Here is a 13,436-nt window from a genome sequence, read left to right on the forward strand (position 1 = left end):
TAAATAATCACAGTTATTGATAATAATATAAGCTCCAGAGTAGAGAACCCAGAAAAGACCCACACAGATTTAATCAACTGATCTTTGACAAGGGAACACAAGCAATTCACTGAAGAAATGATAGTCTTCTCAACAAATGGTGCTGGAACAATTGGACATCTGCATGGAAAAAATATATAAATCTAGAAATAGACTTTACAGCTTTTGCATAATTAACTTACGAAGGATCATAGACATAAATTTAAAACACAGAACTATAAAACTCTTAGAGGGTAACATATAAGACAATCTAGATGACCTTGACTTGTATGATGACTTTTTAGACATAACACCAAAAGCATAATCCAGGAAAAAATTGTTAAAAATTCAAAACTTCTGCTCTGTGAATGACACTGTTAAGAGAATGAAAAGATAAGCTAAAAATAACTTGAAAAATATATATCTAATGAAAGACTGATATTTAAAGTAGAGAACCTTAGCATGCAACAGTAAGAAAACAACCCAATTTTAAAATGTCCAAAGAACTTGAACACCAAAGAAAATATACCTTGACAAAATTTCATAAATATATGAAAAGATACCCAACATTATCTTCCAAGGGGATCACAAATTAAGCCAACGATGACATGCAACTACATACCTGTTAGAATGGCTAAAATTCAAAGTATTGACAGTACTAAACAGTGGTGAGGATATGAAGAAAGAACTCTTTTCCATTAATGGTGAGAATGCAAAATGGTAAAGCTTTGGAAGATAGTTTGACAATTTCTGACAAAATGAAACATACTCTTACCATATAATCTTACAGTTGTGCCCCTCAATGTTTACCCAGATGGAAAACTTATGTCCACACAGAAATCTGCATGCAAATGTTTATTTCAGCTTTGTTCATAATTGCCAAAACTTGGAAGCAACCAAGATATACTTCAGAAGGTGAATGAAATAAGCTGTGGTGCATCCAGACAATGGAATATTACACAGCATTTAAAAGAAATGAGGTACCAAGTCATAAAAAGACATGAGGAAACTTATATATGTAGTGCCAAAGGGAAAAAATGCAATTTGAGAAGGCTACATACTGTATGTTTCCAGCTATATGACATCCTGGAAAAAACAAAATAATGGAGACAAATGAAAAGATAAGTGGTTGCAAGGAATTCTGGGGGAAAGATAGAGCTATGAATTGGTGGAGCACAGGGGATTTTCAGAGCAGTCAAACTATTCTGTATGACACTATAATGCGGATATATATCATGAAATTTTTGTCAAAATCCATAGAATATATGACAGAAAGAGGAAACCCTAATGTAAACGGTGGATTTCAGTTAATATGTTAATAGTGACTAATCAGTTTCAACAAATGTACCACATTAATGAAAGATGTTGATGATAGGGAAAATAGTGTTGGGATAGGGAAAGAGGGAGACATGAGGTATTTGGGAACTCTGTCCTTTCCACACAGTTTTTCTGGAAACCTAAAATTGGACTAAAAATAAAGCCTATTAATTTAAAAATGCATTTTAAAAACCACATGTAAACCCCCCGCCCAAAAAAAGAACTCCGCATTTATAAAAAAATGTGAAGGAGGTAGATGAGTTGTAATAATCGAAGGAAATCAGTTTGATTCAAGGCCAGTATGACCCCACTTTGTACCTCCAGAAGCAAGATAGACTGTTGTTATCATGACCTTAGACTTAGAAAATACACACACACACACACACACACACACACATATAAAATGTCCAACTCCCAGGGGAATACAAAAATTATCAAAACTATCATAACTGAATGAATACTTCTTAAGCCCAACTCTTAAGCTCAACTTTAATATTCATTCAAAAATTACAGTTGCAGTGGCCTTAAGGACATATTAATGTTCTTCTGTTTAATTTTGAACTTGCTAAACAAGTTTAAATAAGTTAGAATTTGATTTATTAAAATACATCATAAAGAGAAGTGAGAAAATTTTCTAGACAATTTTTAAATTAGCTTTCCCTCATGCCCATTTTCCTTGTAATTTAGCTTTTGAGAACAGAAGGCTATTTGTTAGACTATTTCAGTATTTATCACTCCTTCATTAGAATTCCCATCCCAAAATATAATGATTATAGAAAAAATTTTCTGAGGATAGTCACCCAAAGCTTTCTCCACCGTAATCCTGTAGGATTTGAAAAAAATTTGAAAAACTTTCTAATCAGTGTATTTTTAGGATATCGTTGGACTCCCAGTGGACCCAAGATCAACTCTATAGCTGTTTTGGTAGTTAGTTATTGTAGTACTGTAACCCTGTAGCAGATTACATAAAAATAAAAGTTTACCAACAGTATCCTTTTGAATTTGTTAGGTCTCAGTGAGACTTTTATTTCTGTTGCGTTGTCAAGGTATTTCAGTTGATGTATTTTTCATCCCATTTTACATATATAGTACATAATTTCAAACCATGAATATTTATAATACCAAAGTAACTGACTTATGGAAGGAGGAATTTATTATTAATTAACTCAGAAGGAATTGATTATTTTTAAAGCTACAGTACTTCATGGTAAAGATAATAACATTGAAAATGAATGATTTGATGAATAACTGCACTTGAGTACAACAGTGCTAGGCACATACATATAAATAGGTAATTGAAGAATGGAAGACTGAATGAGTAAACAAATATGTACTCCTTAATAGGAGAGGCCAAGAGGAGCTACCCCACGTCCAAGGTAAGGAGCAGCGGCTGCGCTTTGCTGGAGCAGCCGTGAAGAGATACGCCACGTCCAAGGTAAGAGAAACCCAAATAAGACGGTAGTGCTGAGAGAGGGCATCAGAGGGCAGACAGACTGAAACCACAATCATAGACAACTAGCCAGTCTGATCACACAGACCATAGCTTGTCTAACTCAATGAAACTAAGCCATGCTGTGTGGGGCCACCCAAGATGGACGGGTCATGGTGGAGAGGTCTGACAGAATGTGGTCCACTGGAGAAGGAATGGCAAACCACTTCAGTTTTCTTGCCTTGAGAACCCCATGAACACTATGAAAAGGCAAAAAGATAGGAAACTGAAAGATGAATTCCCCAGGTCAGTAGGTGCCCAATATGCTGCTGGAGATCACTGGAGAAATAACTCCAGAAAGAATGAAGGGATGGAGCCAAAGCAAAAACAACACCCAACTGTGGATGTGACTGGTGTTAGAAGCAAGGTCTGATACTGTAAAGAGCAATATTGCATAGGAACCTGGAATGTTAGGTCCATGAATCAAGGCAAATTGGAAGTGGTCAAACAGGAGATGGCAAGAGTAAATATCAACATTCTAGGAATCAGCGAACTAAGATGGACTGGAATGGGTGAATTTAACTCAGATGACTATTGTATGTACTACTGTGGGTAGGAATCCCTTAGAAAAAATGGAGTAGCCATCATGGTCAACAAGAGTCTGAAATGCAGTACTTGGATGCAATCTCAAAAACGACAGAATGATCTCTGTTCGTTTCCAAGGCAAACTATTCAATATCATGGTAATCCAAACCTATGCCCCGGCCAGTAACACTGAAGAAGCTGAAGTTGAATGGTTCCATGAAGACCTACAAGACCTTTTAGAACTAACACCCAAAAAAGATGTTCTTTTCATTATAGGGGACTGGAATGCAGAAGTAGGAAGTCAAGAAATACCTGGAGTAACAGGCAAATTTGGCCTTGGAGTACAGAATGAAGCAGGGCAAAGGCCAATAGAGTTTTGCCAAGAGAACACACTGGTCATAGCAAACACTCTCTTCCAAAAACACAAGATAAGACTCTACACATGGACATCACCAGATGGTCAACACTGAAATCAGATTGATTATATTCTTTGCAGCCAAAGATGGAGAAGCTCTATACAGTCAGCAAAAACAACACTGGGAGCTGACTGTGGCTGGGATCATAATTGCCAAATTCAGACTTAAATTGAAGAAAGTGGGGAAAACCACTAGACCATTCAGGTATGACCTAAATCAAATCCCTTATGATTATACCTATTATATCATACCTATCAAATCCTTATATGATTATGTGGAAGTGACAAATAGATTTAAGGGACTAGATCTGATAGACAGAGTGCCTGATGAACTATGGACAGAGGTTCATGACATTGTACAGGAAACAGGGTTCAAGAACATTCCCAAGAAAAAGAAATGCAAAAAAAGCAAAAGGGCTGTCTGAGGAGGCCTTACAAATAGCTGTGAAAAGAGAAGCAAAAAGCAGAGGAGAAAAGGAAAGATTTACCCATTTGAATTCAGACTTCCAAAGAATAGCAAGGAGAGATAAGAAAGCCTTCCTCAGTGATCAATGCAAAGAAATAGAGGAAAACAACAGAATGGGAAAGACTAGAGATCTCTTTAAGAAAATCAGAGAGACCAAGGGAACATTTCATGCAAAGATGGGCTCTATAAAGGATAGAAATGGTATGGACCTAACAGAAGCATAAGATATTAAGAAGAGGTGGCAAGAATACACAGAAGAACTGTACAAAAAAGATCTTCACAACCAAGATAGTCACGATGGTGTGATCACTCACCTAGAGCCAGACATCCTGGAATGTGAAGTCAAATGGGCCTTAAAAAGCATCACTATGAACAAAGCTAGTGGAGGTGATAGAATTCCAGTTGAGCTATTTCAAATGCTGGAAGATGATGCTGTGAAAGTGCTGCACGCAATATGCCAGCAAATTTGGAAAACTCAGCAGTGGCCACAGGACTGGAAAAGGTCAGTTTTCATTCCAATCCCAAAGAAAGGCAATGCCAAAGAATGCTCAAACTACCGCACGATTGCACTCATCTCACACGCTAGTAAAGTAATGCTCAAAATTCTCCAAGCCAGGCTTCAGCAATACGTGAACCGTGAACTTCCTGATGTTCAAGCTGGTTTTAGAAAAGGCAGAGGAACCAGATCAAATTGCCAACATCCACTGGATCATGGAAAAAGCAAGAGAGTTCCAGAAAAACATCTCTTTCTGCTTTATTGACTATGCCAAAGCCTTTGACTGTGTGGATCACAATAAACTGTGGAAAATTCTTCAAGAGATGGGAATACTAGACCACCTGATCTGCCTCTTGAGAAATGTGTATGCAGGTCAGGAAGCAACAGTTAGAACTGGACATGGAACAACAGACTGGTTCCAAATAGGAAAAGGAGTACGTCAAGGCTGTATATTGTCACCCTGTTGACTTAACTTATATGCAGAGTACGTCATGCGAAACGCTGGACTGGAAGAAACACAAGCTGGAATCAAGATTGCCAGGAGAAATATCAATAACCTCAGATATGCAGACACCACCCTTATGGCAGAAAGTGAAGAGGAACTAACGAGCCTCTTGATGAAAGTGAAAGAGGAGAGTGAAAAAGTTGGCTTGGAGCTCAACATTCAGAAAACGAAGATCATGGCATCTGGTCCCAAAACTTCATGGCAAATAGATGGGGAAACAGTGGCTGACTTTATATTTTTGAGCTCCAAAATCACTGCAGATGGTGATTACAGCCATGAAATTAAAAGACACTTACTCCTTGAAAGGAAAGTTATGACCAACCTAGGCAGCATATTAAAAAGCAGCGACATTACTTTGCCAACAAAGGTCCATCTAGTCAAGGCTATGATTTTTCCAGTAGTCATGTATGGATGTTAGAGTTGGACTATACAGAAAGTTGATATTGAAGAATCCTTGCATCCCTGGGATAAAGCCCACTTGGTCATGGTATATGATCTTTTTAATGTGTTGTTGGATTCTGATTGCTAGAATTTTGTTAAGGATTTTTGCATCTATGTTCATCAGTGATATTGGCCTGTAGTTTTCTTTTTTTGTGGCATGTTTGTCAGGTTTTGGTATTAGGGTGATGGTGGCCTCATAGAATGAGTTTGGAAGTTTACCTTCCTCTGTAATTTTCTGGAAGAGTTTGAGCAGGATAGGTGATACACCACATTAACAAATTGAAAAATAAAAACCATATGATTATCTCAATAGATGCAGAGAAAGCCTTTGACAAATTTCAACATCCATTTATGATAAAAACTCTCCAGAAAGCAGGAATAGAAGGAACATACCTCAACATAATAAAAGCTATATATGACAAACCCACAGCAAACATTATCCTCAATGGTGAAAAATTGAAAGCATTTCCTCTAAAGTCAGGAACAAGACAAGGGTGCCCACTTTCACCATTACTATTCAACATAGTTTTGGAAGTTTTGGCCACAGCAGTCAGAGCAGAAAAAGAAATAAAAGGAATCCAAATTGGAAAAGAAGAAGTAAAACTGTCACTATTTGCAGATGACATGATCCTCTACATAGAAAACCCTAAAGACTCCACCAGAAAATTACTAGAACTAATCAATGATTATAGTAAAGTTGCAGGATATAAAATCAACACCCAGAAATCCCTTGCATTCCTATACACTAATAATGAGAAAACAGAAACAGAAATTAAGGAAACAATTCCATTCACCATTGCAACGGAAAGAATAAAATACTTAGGAATATATCTACCTAAAGAAACTAAAGACCTATATATAGAAAACTATAAAACACTGGTGAAAGAAATCAAAGAGGACACTAATAGATGGAGAAATATACCATGTTCATGGATTGGAAGAATCAATATAGTGAAAATGAGTATACTACCCAAAGCAATTTATAGATTCAATGCAATCCCTATCAAGCTCCCAACGGTATTCTTTACAGAGCTAGAACAAATAATTTCCCAATTTGTATGGAAATACAAAAAACCTCCAATAGCCAAAGCGATCTTGAGAAAGAAGAATGGAACTGGAGGAATCAACCTACCTGACTTCAGGCTCTACTACAAAGCCACAGTCATCAAGACAGTATGGTACTGGCACAAAGACAGAAATATAGATCAATGGAACAAAATAGAAAGCCCAGAGATAAATCCACGCACATATGGACACCTTATCTTTGACAAAGGAGGCAAGAATATACAATGGATTTAAGACAATCTCTTTAACAAGTGGTGCTGGGAAATCTGGTCAACCACTTGTAAAAGAATGAAACTAGACCACTTTCTAACACCATACACAAAAATGAACTCAAAATGGATTAAAGACCTAAACGTAAGACCAGAAACTATAAAACTCCTAGAGGAGAACATAGGCAAAACACTCTCTGACATACATCACAGCAGGATCCTCTATGACTCACCTCCCAGAATATTGGAAATAAAAGCAAAAATAAACAAATGGGACCTAATTAAACTCAAAAGCTTCTGCACATCAAAGGAAACTATTAGCAAGATGAAAAGGCACCCTTCAGAATGGGAGAAAATAATAGCAAATGAAGCAACTGACAAACAACTAATCTCAAAAATATACAAGCAACTCCTACAGCTCAACTCCAGAAAAATAAATGACCCAATCAAAAAATGGGCCAAAGAACTAAACAGACATTTCTCCAAAGAAGACATACAGATGGCTAACAAACATGAAAAGATGCTCAACATCACTCATTATCAGAGAAATGCAAATCAAAACCACTATGAGGTACCATTTCACGCCAGTCAGAATGGCTGCGATCCAAAAGTCTACAAGCAATAAATGCTGGAGAGGGTGTGGAGAAAAGGGAACCCTCTTACACTGTTGGTGGGAATGCAAACTAGTACAGCCACTATGGAGAACAGTGTGGAGATTTCTTAAAAAACTGGAAATAGACCTGCCTTATGATCCAGCAATCCCACTGCTGGGCATACACACTGAGGAAACCAGAAGGGAAAGAGACGTGTACCCCAATGTTCATCGCAGCACTGTTTATAATAGCCAGGACATGGAAGCAACCTAGATGTCCGTCAACAGATGAATGGATAAGAAAGCTGTGGTACAAATAAGCAATGGAGTACTACTCAGCCATTAAAAAGAACACATTTAAATCAGTTCTAATGAGGTGGATGAAACTGGAGCCTATTATACAGAGTGAAGTAAGCCAGAAAGAAAAACACCAATACAGTATACTAACTCATATATATGGAATTTAGAAAGATGGTAACAATAACCCTATGTACGAGACAGCAAAAGAGACACTGAAGTATAGAACAGTCTTATGGACTCTGTGGGAGAGGGAGAGGGTGGGAAGATTTGGGAGAATGGGATTGAAACGTGTAATATCATGTATGAAATGAGTTGCCAGTCCAGATTCGATGCACGATGCTGGATGCTTGGGGCTGGTGCACTGGGATGACCCAGAGGGATGGTGTGGGGAGGGAGGAGGGAGGAGGGTTCAGGATGGGGAACACATGTATACCTGTGGCGGATTCGTTTTGATGTTTGGCAAAACTAATACAGTGTTTCAGGTTTAAAAATAAAATTTAAAGAGGAAAGTTGAGTGCCAAAGGATTGATGCTTTTGAACTGTGGTGTTGGAGAAGACTCTTGAGTGTCCCTTGGACTGCAAGGAGATCCAACCAGTCCATCCTAAAGGAAATCAGTCCTGGGTGTTCATTGAAAGGACTGATGTTAAAGCTGAAACTCCCAATATTTTGGCCACCTGATGTGAAGAGCTGACTCATTTGAAAAGACCGTGATGTTGGGAAAGATTGAAGGCAGGAGGAGAAGGGGATGACAGATAATGAGATGGTTGGATGGCATCACCGACTCACTGGACATGAGTTTGAGTAAACTTCCGGAGTTGGTGATGGACAGGGAGGCCTGGCGTGCTCTGGTTCATGGGGTCACAAAGAGTCAGACACGACTGAGCGACTGAACTGAACTGAAACTTAACAAAACAAGGGAGGATTACTGACATTTATTGAGTATCTACTAGGCAGAGGCATTCATTATCATGAAACACCACAGTCAATTCTCATACAAGCAATTAAAGATGAGAAAACTGAGACTGAGAAAGGCTAAGCTGATTGTTCAAGGTTACACAGCTATTAAATAGCAAGGTGGAAAGCAAACTTGGAAGTGTTTTTGACCCTTATTCTCATATTTTATTTGTTCTATATTGCCTTAGAGAGTTGACTATGGAGATGTGAACATTTATGAATGAATGAATTATGAATTTATGAATGAATGAACATTTATGAATTCTCAAATATCGGGTAAAAAAAGCCTTTTCTTCTCCATGTTTTGACCTCTGTTCTTTGCCCAGTAAAAGAAGGTTGAATTAAGAATATGCTAACTGTCCTTATATAATCTCAGAGAGCCCTGACTTCTCTCTGGTTCCACACAGCATATGGATGCCAATGTCCAGAGTGCCCTGAGATGGGCCCCCAACCTAACTTCTTTCTCAAGGAAGTTTCTAACTAAGCTATGAGAAAGAATTTCATTTTCAAAGAGAAACTTGTTAACCTACATCTATTTCTAATTGATGTAAAACAAGAACTGGGATCACGTTTCTCATATCTCTAACCTAGTTTCAGCCTCCACCAATTCAAACTTTTCCTGGAAAGGTCAGTATAGTGGGGATGAGCAGAGACTTTTTTCAGCATCACCTCCTCTAATCCACTCCTTTTTGCCCTGAAGGTTTTCTGTGAACTCTGTTTTGAGATGCCGTTCAAATTTCATTAATTTCATAGACCTACTGACACCAGAAAGCTTGTTTCAGTTGCTTTGTGTTTTCTTTTGCTACTTGAAGTCAACAGAATTTACTTTACAAAAACTATCACTGTTAGTCAACTTTAGTAATCATAAACCTAGTGATAGTCGCATATCTATTATAATCCAAATGGGCACATGGAAACAAACATTATTATTAGTGTGAACCTTTGAACCCTGACTAACTCATATGCATTAAGAGTTGACATTATGTGAAGGAATTATCAATGGAAAGATTGTCCTACCGAAGAATCTCTAGCTGACATTCCCATTTAGGACCAAAATGTGCCTTATTTCCCACTTTTCTTTCAGCACTGGGTGCTGAAGTGGCTTCTTAGTCTTTGCACAGCTTTATCTCAGACTTTTGATGGCTCTAATAGTTGAGTCTGTACTTCCCTTACATTTTGACAGACAGGCTTTTCTCTGTTTTTATACTTCAGCATCAGTCAACCCCTAACCATGATAAATAATAACCTTGTATGCTCCTTGTTCTCTTTCCTGATGTTTAGGAAAAGGCACCATTAACCCTTGACGTTCAAGAAAATACACCAATGCATCTATTTCCCTGTTCCAGCCCCACTAGAGTGAATTTCAGAAACTTATATCTTCAAACCATATGCCACTGCACCCAAATGTGGATTAATAAAATGTGGCACATACATAGGATGGAAGATTATTTCACCTTAAAATGAATGAAAGTCTGGTATACACTGCACAGTGGATGAACCCTGAAGACATTATACTAAATGAAATAAGCCTGACTCAAAAGGACTAATACTGTAGGATTCCAATTACATGAGGTATTTGGGTGACCAGATTCATAGAGACAGAAGATAGAATGGTGATTGGAGGAATGGAGTGAAGGAGCTAGTGTTAAATGAGTACGGTTTCAGTTTGGGAAGATAAAAATGTTTAGAAATGAGTGGTGGTGATGGCTGCACAATAACGTGAATCTTTTTAATGCTACAAACTGTACACCTAAAAATGGTTAACATGGTAAATTATATATTGTATGTTTTTACCACAATAAAAAGTAAAAACTTGGGAAAAAACAAATAAAAATACAACTGGAAATGACTAAAGAAATTTAAGAACATATATTTAAGAAAAGCACTTTTGTTCTTCAGTCAATAAATACTCTATTTTTTAAAGATAAGAAAGGGAAGAGATTAATATATTAAACCTTATTTTAATAGGTCAGAAGTGAGGCCACAAGAGGTTAAAATTCTGAGTTAAGAAAACAATATGGCAGAGCTACAATGAGAACTCCTACAGAACTAGGGCAGCTACAACTACAACTGTGACTCCCAAACCAGAACCTTTCTATTCCCACAGAATCAATTCCCTTTCTTTTTGTAATAGCTGATATTTTTGATACATAGTCCTTAGAATAAAGGAGGGATGGCTAAAACTTCTGGCAAAAATATTAGTAGGTTTCTTTAGTATTGCATTACTTACAGCTGAATAATGTTCCCAGGCCTGCTGCCCTCTTGATAGTCAGAATAAGGCACCTTGACCAACATGCCATTTAGTGGAAGAGCCAGATGTTAGATGAGCACACAGACCAGTTATCTGGTCCTTTTAGTTTTGTTAATTAGTTGGTAAATCAGACATCCAAAGTTGTGCAACGTATTTTGGTGAGGGATGGCCACAGTGTACTTATGATCATAATAAATGAATTCTAGCATGTGCATTGACCTCTGAGGGAATTTCCCCTCTCCCATCCTACCTTGGGTGAACTTGCTCTGACATTAGTTCTCACTTGAGACTTCTGTCAATCACTTAGAATTTGTGCTTGTGACAGCAGTGATGCTCTCCACTTCTCCCTATTTGATTAATTTTCATATAATATCAAACACTTTCCTTGTAGTTAAAATCTTGCAGCACTAGAGTCTTCATCTGACTCTTCATCATCAGTAATGGAGTTATATAAAACTGCCATGTCCAGAAACCAGGCCATCATGTGAATTGCTTTATCATCTTGTCTCTAATCCTAACATCAGCCCTGCAAAATGGGCTGGATTATTTTCATTCTGAAGATTATAAAACACTCAGATTAAAATGGTTTTATCTGATTCCTTATAAACAACTACCTACATACCCTTGAATAATTCTGCTTCTCACTCATTATAGTCATTGCTGGTTCTTAAACATTTCTTTAGTGCTCCTAACTCCCAGATATCATTCAGATCTTTCCTCTACACTACACCTGCCTAGACTCAGTTCAGTTCAGTTCAGTCGCTCAGTCGTGTCTGCCTCTTTGCGACCCCATAAATCACAGCACGCCAGGCCTCCCTGTCCATCACCAACTCCAGGAGTTCACCCAGACTCACGTCCTTCGAGTCAGTGATGCCATCCAGCCATCTCATCCCCTGTCGTCCCATTCTCCTCCTGCCCCCAATCCCTCCCAGCATCAGAGTCTTTTCCAATGAGTCAACTCTTTGCATGAAGTGGCCAAAGTACTGGAGTTTCAGCTTTAGCATCATTCCTTCCAAAGAAATCCCAGGGCTGATCTCCTTCAGAATGGACTGGTTGGATCTCCTTGCAGTCCAAGGGACTCTCAAGAGTCTTCTCCAACACCACAGTTCAAAAGTATCAATTCTTCAGCGCTCAGCCTTCTTCACAGTCCAACTCTCACCTCCATACATGACCACAGGAAAAACCATAGCCTTGACTGGACGAACCTTTGTTGGCAAAGTAATGTCTCTGCTTTTGAATATGCTGTCTAGGTTGGTCATAACTTTCCTTTCAAGGAGTTAAGTGTCTTTTAATTTCATGGCTGCAGTCACCATCTGCAGTGATTTTGGAGCCCCCCAAAAAAAAGTCTGACACTGTTTCCACTGTTTTCCCCATCTATTTCCCATGAAGTGATGGGACCAGATGCCATGATCTTTGTTTTCTGAATGTTGAGCTTTAAGCCAACTTTTTCACTCTCCACTTTCATCAAGAGGCTTTTGAGTTCCTCTTCACTTTCTGCCATAAGGGTGGTGTCATCTGCATATCTGAGGTGATTGATATTTCTCCCGGCAATCTTGATTCCAGCTTGTGTTTCTTCCAGTCCAGCATTTCTCATGATGTACTCTGCATATAAGTTAAATAAGCAGGGTGACAATATACAGCCTTGACGTACTCCTTTTCCTACTTGGAACCAGTCTGTTGTTCCATGTCCAGTTCTAACTGTTGCTTCCTGATCTGCCTAGACTAGTGCTTCTCAAATTTTAATGTGAACCTTTAGTATTACCTGCATATATGGCTAAAATGAAGATTTTGATTCAGTAGGTCTAGGGTGGAACCTGAAATCTTGCCTGTCTAATGTTTTTTCAGATGCTGCCAGTGAGACTGATCCTCAAATCATAGCTTGAGAAGCAAGATTCTAAAGCTGTGCTTCCCAGTATGGAAACCTTTAACTACATATGGCTGTCAAGCATTTGCAGTGTGCTAGTCTGAAGTGATCACTTTCGTGTGTGTGTGCTCAGTCATGTCCGACTGTTTGGGACCCTATGTACTAAAGACCCCCAGGCTCCTCTGTCCATGGAATTTTCCATGCAAGAATACTAGAGTGGTTTACCATTTACTTCTTTAGGGGATTTTCCTGACCTAGGGACTGAACTTGCATCTTCTGCATTGCAGGCAGATTCTTTACCACTGAGCCGTCAGGGAAACCCAGTCTGAACTGAGATATGCAGCAAATGTACACACTGGATTTTGAAGACTTAGTCTAAAACAATGTGAGTAAAATACCTAATTTATATTGATTGCATGTTAAAATACTTTGAACATGTTGGGTTAAATGTAATGCATTATTAAAATCAACATTGCCCATTTTTTTTTTTTTCCTTTTAAATTGACTACTGGAATATTTAAATTTGCA

At 38.2% G+C, this 13,436-nt stretch overlaps 1 protein-coding gene and 1 long non-coding RNA gene across 13 annotated transcripts in view; one reads left to right on the forward strand and one right to left on the reverse strand.

Moving 5' to 3' along the window:
- The window catches only part of STARD13 (StAR related lipid transfer domain containing 13), a 482,949-nt gene that overhangs the window by 403,245 nt on the left and 66,268 nt on the right, over positions 1-13,436 (reverse strand). The gene's annotated exons all lie outside the window — the stretch shown is intronic.
- The window catches only part of LOC102403942, a 59,477-nt gene that overhangs the window by 28,430 nt on the left and 17,611 nt on the right, over positions 1-13,436 (forward strand). For all 9 annotated transcript variants that reach the window (XR_003102738.3, XR_003102737.3, XR_006544154.2 and 6 more), the window contains one exon: positions 13,196-13,293. This is a non-coding gene — a long non-coding RNA (uncharacterized LOC102403942). The remainder of the gene's footprint in view (positions 1-13,195; positions 13,294-13,436) is intronic.

The sequence above is a fragment of the Bubalus bubalis genome, chromosome 13 (assembly GCF_019923935.1).
Source record: "Bubalus bubalis isolate 160015118507 breed Murrah chromosome 13, NDDB_SH_1, whole genome shotgun sequence".
In the NCBI taxonomy this organism is placed as follows: domain Eukaryota; kingdom Metazoa; phylum Chordata; class Mammalia; order Artiodactyla; family Bovidae; genus Bubalus; species Bubalus bubalis.